At 37.5% G+C, this 12,205-nt stretch overlaps 1 long non-coding RNA gene across 3 annotated transcripts in view; it reads right to left on the bottom strand.

The window, feature by feature from the left end:
• Positions 1-2,881: 2,881 nt before the first annotated feature.
• Positions 2,882-12,205, bottom strand: part of LOC306651853 — a 66,467-nt gene continuing 57,143 nt past the window's right edge. Inside the window, exons 6-8 of one of the 3 annotated variants that reach the window (XR_013761217.1) lie at positions 11,749-11,838; positions 4,465-4,532; positions 2,882-3,748 (exon numbers count right to left, since the gene is read on the bottom strand). This is a non-coding gene — a long non-coding RNA (uncharacterized lncRNA). Of the gene's footprint in view, positions 3,749-4,464; positions 4,533-7,779; positions 10,359-11,748; positions 11,839-12,205 lie in introns of those variants that run through there. The other 2 variants (XR_013761220.1, XR_013761218.1) reach the window with 2 other exon arrangements.

Here is a 12,205-nt window from a genome sequence, read left to right as displayed (position 1 = left end):
ATAGGATTTTTAAAGAAGACATGGATTCTAGGTGTTCCTGGTGGGGAGAGTGGGAGGGGGTGTTGTGATTCACTTGTTAATTTGGGAGATAGCCATTTCTTAGATCTTCTGGAGCCATCCCTGAAGTCTAAATGTCTTGGTTTGTGATCAAAGACAAATAACTCAGCCTAGGATAGAAAAAGGGTAATCCGGTTCCCCATCCCCAGGTTAGGGAGGGGCAGAAGGAGAAGAGGAAAAGAACACAGGTTCATTTTAAAATAAGCCTCAGTTGCAGAGCAGCTAGGGTTATATTCAATGCATGAGGTGGTCCACTGTTACATAGTCAGTAAATGATTCCCCTAACATAAATCCATCAAAATTCTGTGCAAGAATCAGTCCACTAATTGAATTTACTGGACCAGGTGATAATCACATGAATTATATTCCTCTCTCAGGAAATGTATATAAATCTATGGCTATTTCTTTTTTAAATTAAGACATTTTAAATACTTGCAAAAATAGCAGCTTTCTATTTAAGTGAATTTCACACAAAGTGATCATCCTAATTGCTACTCTCTTTGGAACTGCAGTGCTTACAGAAGAATCGTTAATACTGAGATTAACACCATTTCAATTTTTCTTCTTAGGCAATTCCATTAATATTTTCCAGTAGAACAATATGGAACATAGACCAAAATCTTTAAGGTATATGTACTACTGTATGGTAAATAAGTTTGAACCAATCTAAGCTTCTTAAGAATGTATGTAAGATTAGTGTTCAATCCACTTCACTAGAGCAAATAGTAATTTTATGTGTAATTTGTAAATGTATGTGGAGGGTTATGAAACAACTTATTACCATTTATACTAATAGTTCACTTTTTTCTATAAAAATTTATGCACAATTGTTTATTACAATGTTTGGTAAATGATTTATAGTGCTCAAAAGGAACTCATGCATATTTCTTTCTGATTATCCCACGGAAAGCAGAGACTTTCAATTTCCCCCCATTCTACATGGGTCTGACTACATAATGAAAAGCACATGTCTCCAAGTCTTAACTTCCTTCCCCAGGGAGATGCTGATTGCTAAAGCGTAACCTCCCATTACAAAGAGTATTCTTGAAGGTGGAATGTATAACATTAACCAATTATATTCACAATTCACATTTGGTGCTGAAGGGCATTCACTTTTCAAGAGCTCACTGAAGCAAATAACCAGCACTCACTGTAATCATTGAGTGGGATAAGCAGATGATAAGAACTCTAGCCATGGAATCCTTGTCAGTGCGAAGGAACTTTTATTTTTATTTATTTTTATTTTTCTTTATCTTTTTTTATTGTAAACAAATGGGATACATGTTGTTTCTCTGTTTGTACATGGAGTAAGGCATACCATTTGTGTAATCATACATTTATATAGGATAGTGGTGTTTGATTCATTCTGTTATTTTTTCCTTCCCCCCTTCCCCTCCCACCCCTCTTTTCCCTCTGTACAATCCCTCCTTCCTCCATTTTTGCCTCCTCCCACCCACATTATGTGTCATCATCCACTTATCAGTAAGATCATTCGTCCTTTGGTTTTTTTGAGATTGGCTTATCTCACTTAGCATGATATTCTCCAACTGCATCCATTTGCCTGCAAATGCCATAATTTTATTATTCTTTATGGCTGAGTAATATTCCATTATGGCGATTCTCAAGAATACAAGCAACAATAGGTGTTGGCGAGGATGTGGGGGAAAAGGTACACTCATACATTGCTGGTGGGGTTGCAAATTAGTGCAGCCACTCTGGAAAGCAGGATGGAGATTCCTCAGAAAGCTTGGAATGGAACCACGATTTGACCCAGCTATCCCACTCCTTGGCCTATACCCAAAGGACTTCAAATCAGCATACTACAGAGATACAGCCACATCAGTGTTCATAGCTGCTCAATTCACCATAGCCAGATTGTGAAACCAACCCAGATGCCCTTCAATTGATGAATGGATAATGTGGCAGAGGAATTTTTATATGTTGTTATGCCAGCTGCTCCCCTGCAGGCAATAAGAAATTCAGGTAATTCTCATCCCAACTAGTTTCTCACAATGGTTGCTGTTTCATATAGCCCCTTCACTTGTCAAGAAAAATGACATGGACGTAGTGGAAGTTTGCAGCTTTTGCCTATGTCTAATCAGTATCTTAATTTGTGCAGGTCACTAAAATGGATGTAAAAGCTGGTTATGATGTTGACAGGAAAAAGACAAAGGATATTAAATCAATTGAGCAAACTGATTTATGCATCACAAGTGTTTTAGAAAATAGTTAAAAAAGAGAAGTACATCTTTTGTTGATTGGTTGCTTTTTCTATTTTTTTTTTTTTTTTTTTGGGTCTTGGTTTTAGTAGTAGCTTTCATAGTTCTTAGGGTTCAGGCAGTACAAATGGCACCCCCAAATGAAAATAGTTGCACCCCACACACTATTACCCCAGTTGAACTCAAGGTAAAATTTAAAGCTTACAATTTCAATCAACTTGATTTGGTAAAAGATCAGACTGCACACTTGTAAAACAACTGCTGCAAAAAGCATGACAGCAACAAGTCTGTAGAAGCACCTTCAATATTCCACCCAGATATAAATCAAACCCACCAGGAATGCAATGAGGATGGCAGTGCCTCCCAAGAGTAAAGCCAGAGAGGCTTTCCTCCAAATGCTGCTGAATGTGGACTTGAAGTGCCAGTTGTGTAAGCTGGTGGGTTTCTTGCAAGACTCCCACAAGAACAGGTAGTACTGGTGGTAATTGGTGATCCTAGTCAGGTACAGTACCATTAGCATAAAAGACTGGTGTACAATGAATCAAAATGTGTCTGTAAAAATAAAAAATATTTTAATAAAAAAAAGAAAAAAAAGATGCAAACTGCACGAATCATCTCCGCTGTTTATTCAGGAACGAAGTTTCACACAGGAACAGGGGATGCGGGGATGAAATGGCATTGGTGGACCCACTTTCCTGGTGGAAAATGAGTCACTGAACAAAGAAAGAAACTGGGTTTATATAAGCTATTGTGAGGGGTGGTCTAGTGAGCATATTAGTTTTTCTTGGGCACTCAGGATTTTGGGGTCTGTTCTATTAATCAGTGAAAGTGACAGTTTGAGGGCTTGGGAATTTAACCTTCTGGGTCAAGGGTCTGCAGACAGCATCTGGAGAGGATCTGTTTTGAAGGGAATTAATGCCTTTTAGGGACTGTCACTTTAGGGTTGATAAAACACTTCCTCCCTGTTTGTACTCAATATCTGGAAAACCTTTGTCTCAGGAGATGCAGGCTCTCAGTGTATGCCCTTCTTTTTCTCTCCCTTTTCCCAGGCCACATTATCTTGGGGATTTTTCATTTTCCATATCTAATAAGTACTACTTTCAGGTCCAGATACAGCGCCAGGAAGAAGTATACAAAGGCAACCAGCTTCAGTGGAGTTAGCACCTCTTCCATGCCACTGCCTGCTAAAACTGCCTGGAGTGCAGTAGCTGCCCGCCCCAAGGTGACGATGCAAATTGGGTACTGAGAGCTAGAGCCCAACCTCCTGAGGGGCAAAGCAGCCAAATCACTGGGAGGTTGCGGGGGTGGGGGGATTGTTCTTCGGCCCATGGGAAAGTTGAGTCTGTGGAGGCAGGTGGTCAGATGGAGGTCGTTAGGTCGTTAGCAGCCACAGTGACACCGATCCTGCCACGCATGGACTTTCACCGTGTGCTCTCTCTGAATATTTCTTTAACTTGATTAATCAGACAGCTCTAAAGGGAAAGAGAAGATCTTGCATCCATGGGTCACACATAGTGTCCCTGTTATTAGAAGCAAGCAAGGGTTCCTTTGGTACTCAATATTAATTATTACCCAAGAATTTTAGACAGTGCATCTAAGCATGAACAAAAACTACAGAAATGATGACATGAAATCGTATTTTCAAGCTGAAAGGACTGCATGCCTAAAAAGTGCTGGAGGAGGAAAAGCAGAAATAGCAGATACAAATCAATAAAATATTACTTGACAGTTTAATGACTTCAACTCTACACACAATTTGGATGAAAATTGCATAAAACGTGTAATCATGAAAACATTAATATCTAAAAAGGAATATAACAGGTTCATACATATGAACCTCCCTATTGAGAGAGAAAAACTCAGAACAGAAAAAAAAGACCAAATTTCACCCAAATTAATTTACAGATTTAATCTAATTCAAGTACAATTTTCCAGAGTACTGTGTATTATGTATATGTGTGTTTGAACATTAGAGAAAAATAAGAATAAAGAAAATTCTTTTTTATTGCTATTTGAAGAGTAAATTTCATTCTTCACACTATAAACAAAGGGCCAAGACAAAAATTGCCCAAAGCAGTTCTCCAGGTACATGGCCTTGGAAAAGCTATTCCTGAGGCAAACCTGATTTTGCAACTCACAAAGAAGTAGTTAGCATAGTTGTTCATACTGCGTCATTTTCTCTTCTTACCTTTCTTCTTCTCAAGTTGGGCTCATGATTCATGAAGCTCTACCGTGATAAAACAGACTTGAGATTGCCTGGAAAAGAGGATTGGTTCTGGAATCATGACAAATATTCAGACAAGGTTTTGGGAAAACTCAAAGTCTGAGTGAAGTAAAAGCAACCTAGGAATTTATGTAAACAATATACTCCAGCTCAATTCTCATTGGATAGTCCTATTGGACCTCAACAGGTCATTAATCAGCAAAGTAGCAGAAAATGGCCTTCGGAACATTTAGTTTGGAAAGACTCCACCTGTAACACCTAGATTTTTAAATTTTTGAAAGTTATAGATGGATACAATACCTCTATTTTATTTATTTTTATATGGTACTAAGGACCAAACCCAGGACCTCACTCATGCTAGGCACTCTACCACTGAACCACAACCCCAGCCCAACACCTAGATTTAATAGGTTCCATAGAGAGATTTTCAAGCTTTTATTTGGAAGTACATACATTAAAAATACATTTTTCAAAGTACCCAGTTAACACGAAGAACGACACAATGCACAAAAATAGCTAACCAAAATATTCAAACAAAATGAACTTTAATAGGAATGAAGAATTCTGAGATTAATCTTCTAATTTATTGCGTTTTAGTCTATTATTTTATTTTTCTCTCCTACTGTATTTCTTTCTCTCTTTTGTCAATATACTATCCCTGACAAGTGTTTTATGACCTGTTATATGGGAAAAGAACACTGATAATATGGAAAGGACCAATCAGAACAGCAATTGTTGCCCTGTCCAGAGGCTCCAGCTGATAAAGCACTTCACCTCAACGCCAGCCACAGTGGTTCCTCAGACGAATAGGGGTACAATGCCATAAAGAAGCATAAAGAAACAGGGAAATGTGGTCTTCACTGCATGCATGCATATCCTCTCACACACACATTCATACAAGAACCAGGTTCTGTTATCACAATACTGGGATTCTCTTAAGTCAGTGTGCTGGGTTCAAAGTAGACACATTCAGTTCACCAGTGCAAATAGCCATGTGAACTCTACACTGAACTGTACCCTTAAGTAGTATGCAGACTCAGAAAAAATGCCCGTCACACAGTGTAGATAATAGGTAATATCAGAACACTCTAAAACACCATTGTGAAAACTGATGGAATTCTAGGCAGAGATTAAAAGTGAGTTAATAAAGAAAACAATGGAGAGATGATTTGTTGCCTATCAGATCAGCAAAGTCTCACATTATTTCTAATGCATGGAAAAGCAGGCACTTTCATATTTTGTTGTTGGAAATATAAATTAGTAATAGCATTTTGAATGCAAATAAGTGTTAATTTAAATACAGCTTTTATGGATTTGAAAGAACACTTTCAGAATTCTATTACACATGAATGCTTACAAATTCACATTACTAGGGTACTGATGAAAAGTATTTTGAGAATTTCATATTACAAAACACTACATCAATGTAGAAACAAAAAACAAGCTTCAGTTGTAATGAAATTTAAAATGTTGCCTTGCAAACGTTTTTACATGGAATGATGGTTATAAAGATTATCAAGGTTAGAAATGACATAAATTCATTTTTATACAGATCTCTATCCAGAGCTCTCAGAATAAAAATAAAATGATCTTTTACTTCTACTCGCATAAAGCTTTCTCCTTAGCATTGAAAACGCACATTCTGCCTAGAGACCATCAGTGTCCCTTTAGACAGAGAATATCCACTTTTCCACCCAAACCTCCATAAAGCTATATCTGGAAGGTTTGAAACACAGCCCCCTCCCCTACCTGCTCAGGGTGTTCAAGCTGCAGTTCAGAATTAGGTTACAAGGCAACAGTAATGTACCAATATTTTCAAACTTTTCTACAAAGTTATGGAAGGAGCAAAAAAATATACCTACCTTAAACTTAATTTATGAACTGGGCATGGTGGCACATATCTGTTACCACAACCACTGCAGAAGCTGAAGCAGGAGGATCACAAGCTCAAAAGACAGCCTCAGCAAATTAGCAAGTTCCTAAGCAAATTAGCAAGACCCTGTCTCAAAATTTAAAAATAAAAATAAAAAGGGCTGGGGATGTGGCTCAATAGTTAAGCACCCCTGGATTCAATCTTTGGTATAAAAAATGGTTTATGAACCTATGTACAGAAATATTCTAATTCTTCTGAAGAATACTGAAAGATGTAAAAGAAGATGGTTAGTTAGCTTTCCATAGCCATAACAAAATACCTGAAGTAATCAATTTACAAAGGAAAAAAATGTTTATTTTAGATCATTGTTTTGGAGGTTACAGACCATGATCAGTTGACTCCATTGCTTTGGGTCTGTGGCAAGGCAGCACAACATGTTGGGAGTGTATGACAGAACAAAACCACTCACCTTGTGCCCAGGAAGCAAAAAGAAATAAAGAAAATGAAAAAGGAAGAAGCTGGGGTTCCACAATACCCTTCAGGGACACACCCGCAATGACTTAAAGAGCTTCCACAGGGCTTCACCTGTCAAAGTTCCCACCACCTCCCAATAGTGCCACCCTGGAAATAACCTTTTAACATGTGGACCTTTGAGGGACCCTCAAGATTCCAACTATAGCAAAGACTAAAAACCGTTATTCTGGGGCATCCATAGGATGAAACATCAAAGTAACTCTAGTGTACTTTGGTAGTTACCAGCAGGTATAATGCAGGCAGGAAGTCTGTTAGAGGATTCGCATGCTTGGGTGGAGTCTGGGTAGTTTCCAAACTACCCTGGAGAGGAGGTGAACGAGAGGTAGTGGGTAAAGTCTCAGAAGCCTGTGTAGGGTAAAGTAATGGAGGATGAATGCCCTGTTTTGCAGGAGGGGCCCTTCTACAGTGTAGACATTTCAACCTACACTAAGGGAGGAAGAAATAAATCAATGAACATTATGTAGCTTTTGGGAAAACAGCAAATAGAACTGCTTTAACCTACATATGAATTTCCAAAACAGAATTGACGCCATAGTAAATAAACCATCCCAAGACAGTTGTTACTTTATGCAAAATACACTCCTTTTCATTAAACAACGAAAACGGAAATTGTTGTGATGCCTCCTAGTGACCGGATCCAGCATTGCAGACCAGGGGGTTCAGCGGCAAGAAGAGGATGAAGTTGGATGCTTGGTTTAATGATATCAACCAGAGTTTTCTGGTATTTTTCATCTACTGACAAATAGTCATTCTGTGTCCATTACTTCCTGGACTATCTAATCTAAAATTGGAAGTCTAGTTCCTGTTTGAAGTGAAGGTAAAACTGGTAAAGCTGCCTTGTGAGTGTGTAATGTGGGGAGTATACAACACACACACACACACTACCAAAGCAATTGTTTTTATCTGCTTTGTTTCCCCATAAGATCAAATAAAGTGATTTTCCAAAGTAATATATATGCAAATTCCTTTTGTTAACCTGATCACAAGTATTTTCTGTGTTCAAATTTTTGAGAAAAAATATTTTATTGATTAAAAATTTGAAACAATGGACAAAAGTATATTCATAAATTGGAAATTAATTTACATCTCCAATTGGTCTGACTCTGTCCCTTGAGTCAAATATATCTGTTGTCCATAGAATGGAACATATTTTCCAGATGTGTCCCTGTAGGTGAAGAATAGATGAGCATACAGACCTACACACACACACACACACACACACACACACACACACAAACACACACACCCATAGCATTTTCCAAAAGCAGAATCACAGTAATCCTCTTCTATAGGAAGTATTCTTTTTCACTTCATATTCTCAGAATTCAACTTTGTATCTTATTAGTTGTTGTGTTTGGGTATATTTTAATGTTTATTGTTCATGTATATTTTATATGAATTACCTGTTTAAATAGCTTCTTAACATTTTTGCTAGAAAGTGTGTTTCACAAACCCTGGATACTAACCCATTATATGAGTTTGTCAATGTATTCTCCCTGGTTTTCACACAATTCTTGGTGTGTTTATTCTGTGAGAACATGTTTTTAACTTTCAATAATATTGTGTCTTAAAAGCTATATGAGGCAGGATATTTTTTTTAAATGTTGAAAACAACCCAGGGAACATTTACTAGTAGCCCCCAGGGACTCTGAATTAGACATTTTGGAGGTCAGGATGATAAAAGACAAAATTGGGGGAAGAGAATCTTTACAATTATTCCAGGGTTTGCTGATCAGGAAATAACAAAGTTGTTTCTGATTTGTTTAAACTCCCTTAAAGTTAGTACCCTAATCTGAATAATGATGATAATAATGAGTAACTTTAACAGCTTTTGGGATAAAGGAAATGAAATATAATGTGCATTAGCATAAATCATTCAGTACTTATTATTTTTTTATCTCTAGTTTATTGGTCTCAAGGATAACATCTGAACTTCTTCCTGCCCCCACTTGCCACTTCAAGGACCAGCCACCTCATGTGGTCCTAATCCCAGGTGTCCTGGCACAGAGGTTGGAATTTCTTTTCTATTTTTGTCATGGAAAGGGGTTGTTGAGTGGGGCCCATGGGACCCCAATAGCAAGGAAGTGTAATCTGATCATGTCTCAGGCTCTGGAAGCCTAATTTCTGCCGGGTAAACTGCACAGTTACCTCTAGGGAGAGCCAGGAATGGAACTTCATTTCAATCCTCACACTTACCTTTAGAGGTGACATAAGCTCTGTAAGTATGAACTTGGTCATCTGTGAAAAGGAACTTAAGGCATATTTCTTACTAATCTGTCCCAGGGGTTAAATAAGAAAACCTGTCCAGAGTCCATAGCATGTAGTTGGACTTTGTTTAAATAAAGCAACAGGGGCTGACTGAGCTTCTGAGCTGACACTGACATTTTATCCTGCATGGCATCCTGCCTGGCACATTCCAGGCCACTCAGCATGTAGGAATGAATGAATGAATGAATGAATGATTGTGACTACTGGGTTAAATCTCTACATGAGCACCCACATTCTTAGGCATGGTCTTGCAAAGATGCAGAGTCTGAGAACCTCTGTTCCATGGCTGCTGGGTATCATCTGCTCCTAAGTCAAAGGGCAACATATTTCAGGAACCCTTATTCTCTCTCATGTAGATACAGAACCAAGCTCCTGAAAGGAATCCAAACACAACCCTACCCTCCATTCTGGGCATTGATCCTATTAGGAAATGGCTCTCAGGAATCTGATGAAAATACCTCAAAAGTAGAGATCTCAGTGTTATCTGACTGTATGATGGGGACTTAGCAGGTGAGAATTTTATTCCAGTATCAGAAAGATGGTTCAGAATGAACCTTTGAAGGTCCTTCTTGGAGAAAACCAAAAATTACTGATTTCTGTTGGATAGAATAGGAACCTATATCATAAACATGCACTCATGTGTATAGCATGATCAAACTTTATTGGTAATGGCAGAAATACTAAAACCTTGGGATCGTGTGCTGATTTTGAACATTCCTCCCTGTTGCTAACCTATAGCGAATATGGGTTAGAACCTCAGCAAAGGAAGCTCTTTACTACTGTGAGGTGAAAGCTAGACACAATAATGTAGTACAAATGTGCACCATTGGTAATGGGCTTAGATGAACTGTTGTCACTGCCCTATTGTCTTCTCAGCCAACCATTCAGGACTGATTCTCTCCCAGTGCCCTGTGACTGGAGGATGAGGTGGTATATGAAAAAGCAACTTCCTGCCAATTCAAAGATGATGGTTCAGACACAGTACCATAGTACAATGGAAAGATTAAGTGGAAGGAGTCACCCTTCTAGAAACAAGACAGGCACAAAGTCAAGGCAAGTATTCTCTAGCAAAGGTCTAAATGAGAGTGTGTCTAAAACTCCTCCTTCCTACCTTTAAGAATCCAAGCACTCCAAGGATTGCCTCATCCTTTATTCAGCATCCAGCTCCATCTGGAGTGAGATTCTATCAGAGAAGGTAACATGTCAGTATTTGTTTGAAAAGAATTGGAAACACTAAGTACTGTGTGAAAATTTAGGTTCAGACATATCATTTTATTTCTCTTTATAAATATTCTGACTTTCACTGGGGAAAACAAAAAAAGTAAAAAATGGAGGAAAAGGAAATTGATGCCATCTGGCAAAGTCAGAATTGCAGCTCACAAAGTCTCAGACCAGGGGTCCAGCAAGTAGTGTGGGAATGAGGGAAGGGTCTATGCTTCATGACATCAGCAGAACTTTTTGGAATCTTTTACCCATTGGCAGGAATTCCTCTGAATCCTTAACTTCTTGACATGTTTAATTACAAGATGTGAAATATAACCGTGACGAGAAGGCTGCATTTCAATATTAGAGGTGAAAGGGTTTGAGATTGATACATACATATGCCAATACACACACACACACACTCACTCACTGTCAAATATCTTAGAAACAAATACAGATAATAACATAAATATTTGCTTTCTAATAAAATTGATTTTGCTTCTTTTACCTATAAAACTTATTTTCAGTTTATTTCCAAAGTAATACCACAGATATATTTCTTTTTAAAAATGTTATCTCAATAATTTTCCTATTTACAGTATGTCAAGCAATATGGAAGTACATATTTAAAAAATAAAATTATCCTGTGTCACCCACCTGCCTAATCCTTACCCCTGGCCTAAAGTTGTCTACTGTCTACAGATTAGTGCATGTTTCCCAGATATGTTTTTCTATAAATCATATGTCAATTTGTATTTAAATAAAAACAAATATATATTCACACTCATGTGTTCTTCAATATTGGAATCTCATTTTCCATATTCTTCTCAGGATTTTAATTTGCTGTTTGTCAGTTAATATGCTTTGGCATATTGTCAGATACTTATTGGGCATGCATATTAATTATAAGAATATTCTGTTGTAATCATCTACCCATTATCCCCTATTTAAATAGAACAAGCTTTAAACACTATGGTTACCAGTTTTACATTGTTTGCTGATATTTTGTTGACTTTTCAGCCAACTTTTATTTTGCCAAATAGATGATATTTAAAATTTTCCAACAGTATTTTGACTTTAAAACAACACATATTGTAATAGAAATTGAGTAATACCATGGCCAGCATCAATTGCCAAGGGAGATTAGAACATTCATAGCTCTGAGGTTTCAAAACACAATGGAAAAGCTTTAGAGTAATTCCAGATTTAATTATTGCACAGGGATACAAAACTGTGTCTCTGATTTATTTAACCATCTCCTAATTCATGTAATTTGATCTGAATAATGGGGAAAATCACATGCACTGTGAATAGCTAAGATTAAAGCAAATAAAATGTAAAACAACTCTTGCTTAAAGAAATAAACTGACTTTTTGCTGGCTTCTGGTTTTCTTTCAGGAATAAACTATACCTTCGCTTGTATCTGAGCCCCACACAGTCTTTCATCTGAGTCTTTTGACCTAAAGGGCAAAATTTCATGTCTTGTTAGATGAGTTCCATCCTACTCACCAAAATGGCGTTTAAAATTAATGGTCCTCAAGCCAGGAAGCTCATTGTCTACATCTGTAGTTGCTGAGAATCCTGTGGGATGGACAAGAAATAGAGCTCCATTCCTGTCACCCAAAGATGTTTGACCCTAGAAGAAGATGTTCCTTTCAGAGCTTGAGTTTAGTCATATGTAAAATTGAAATAACATAATTTTTCTCATACTTAAATGCTAAAATTTAGGAAGTATGAGTAATACATCATAGGACTTAACAAATACTTGTCCTGTCCCTATGTTGCCTCCTCACTCTCACAAAAGAGATGGCTATGATCTAAAACAAA

The sequence above is a fragment of the Sciurus vulgaris genome (assembly GCF_902686455.1).
Source record: "Sciurus vulgaris genome assembly, chromosome: X".
In the NCBI taxonomy this organism is placed as follows: Eukaryota; Metazoa; Chordata; class Mammalia; order Rodentia; family Sciuridae; genus Sciurus; species Sciurus vulgaris.
The sequence above is the reverse complement of the archived record's forward strand: the minus strand, read 5'-3'. Positions and strand labels throughout refer to the sequence as shown.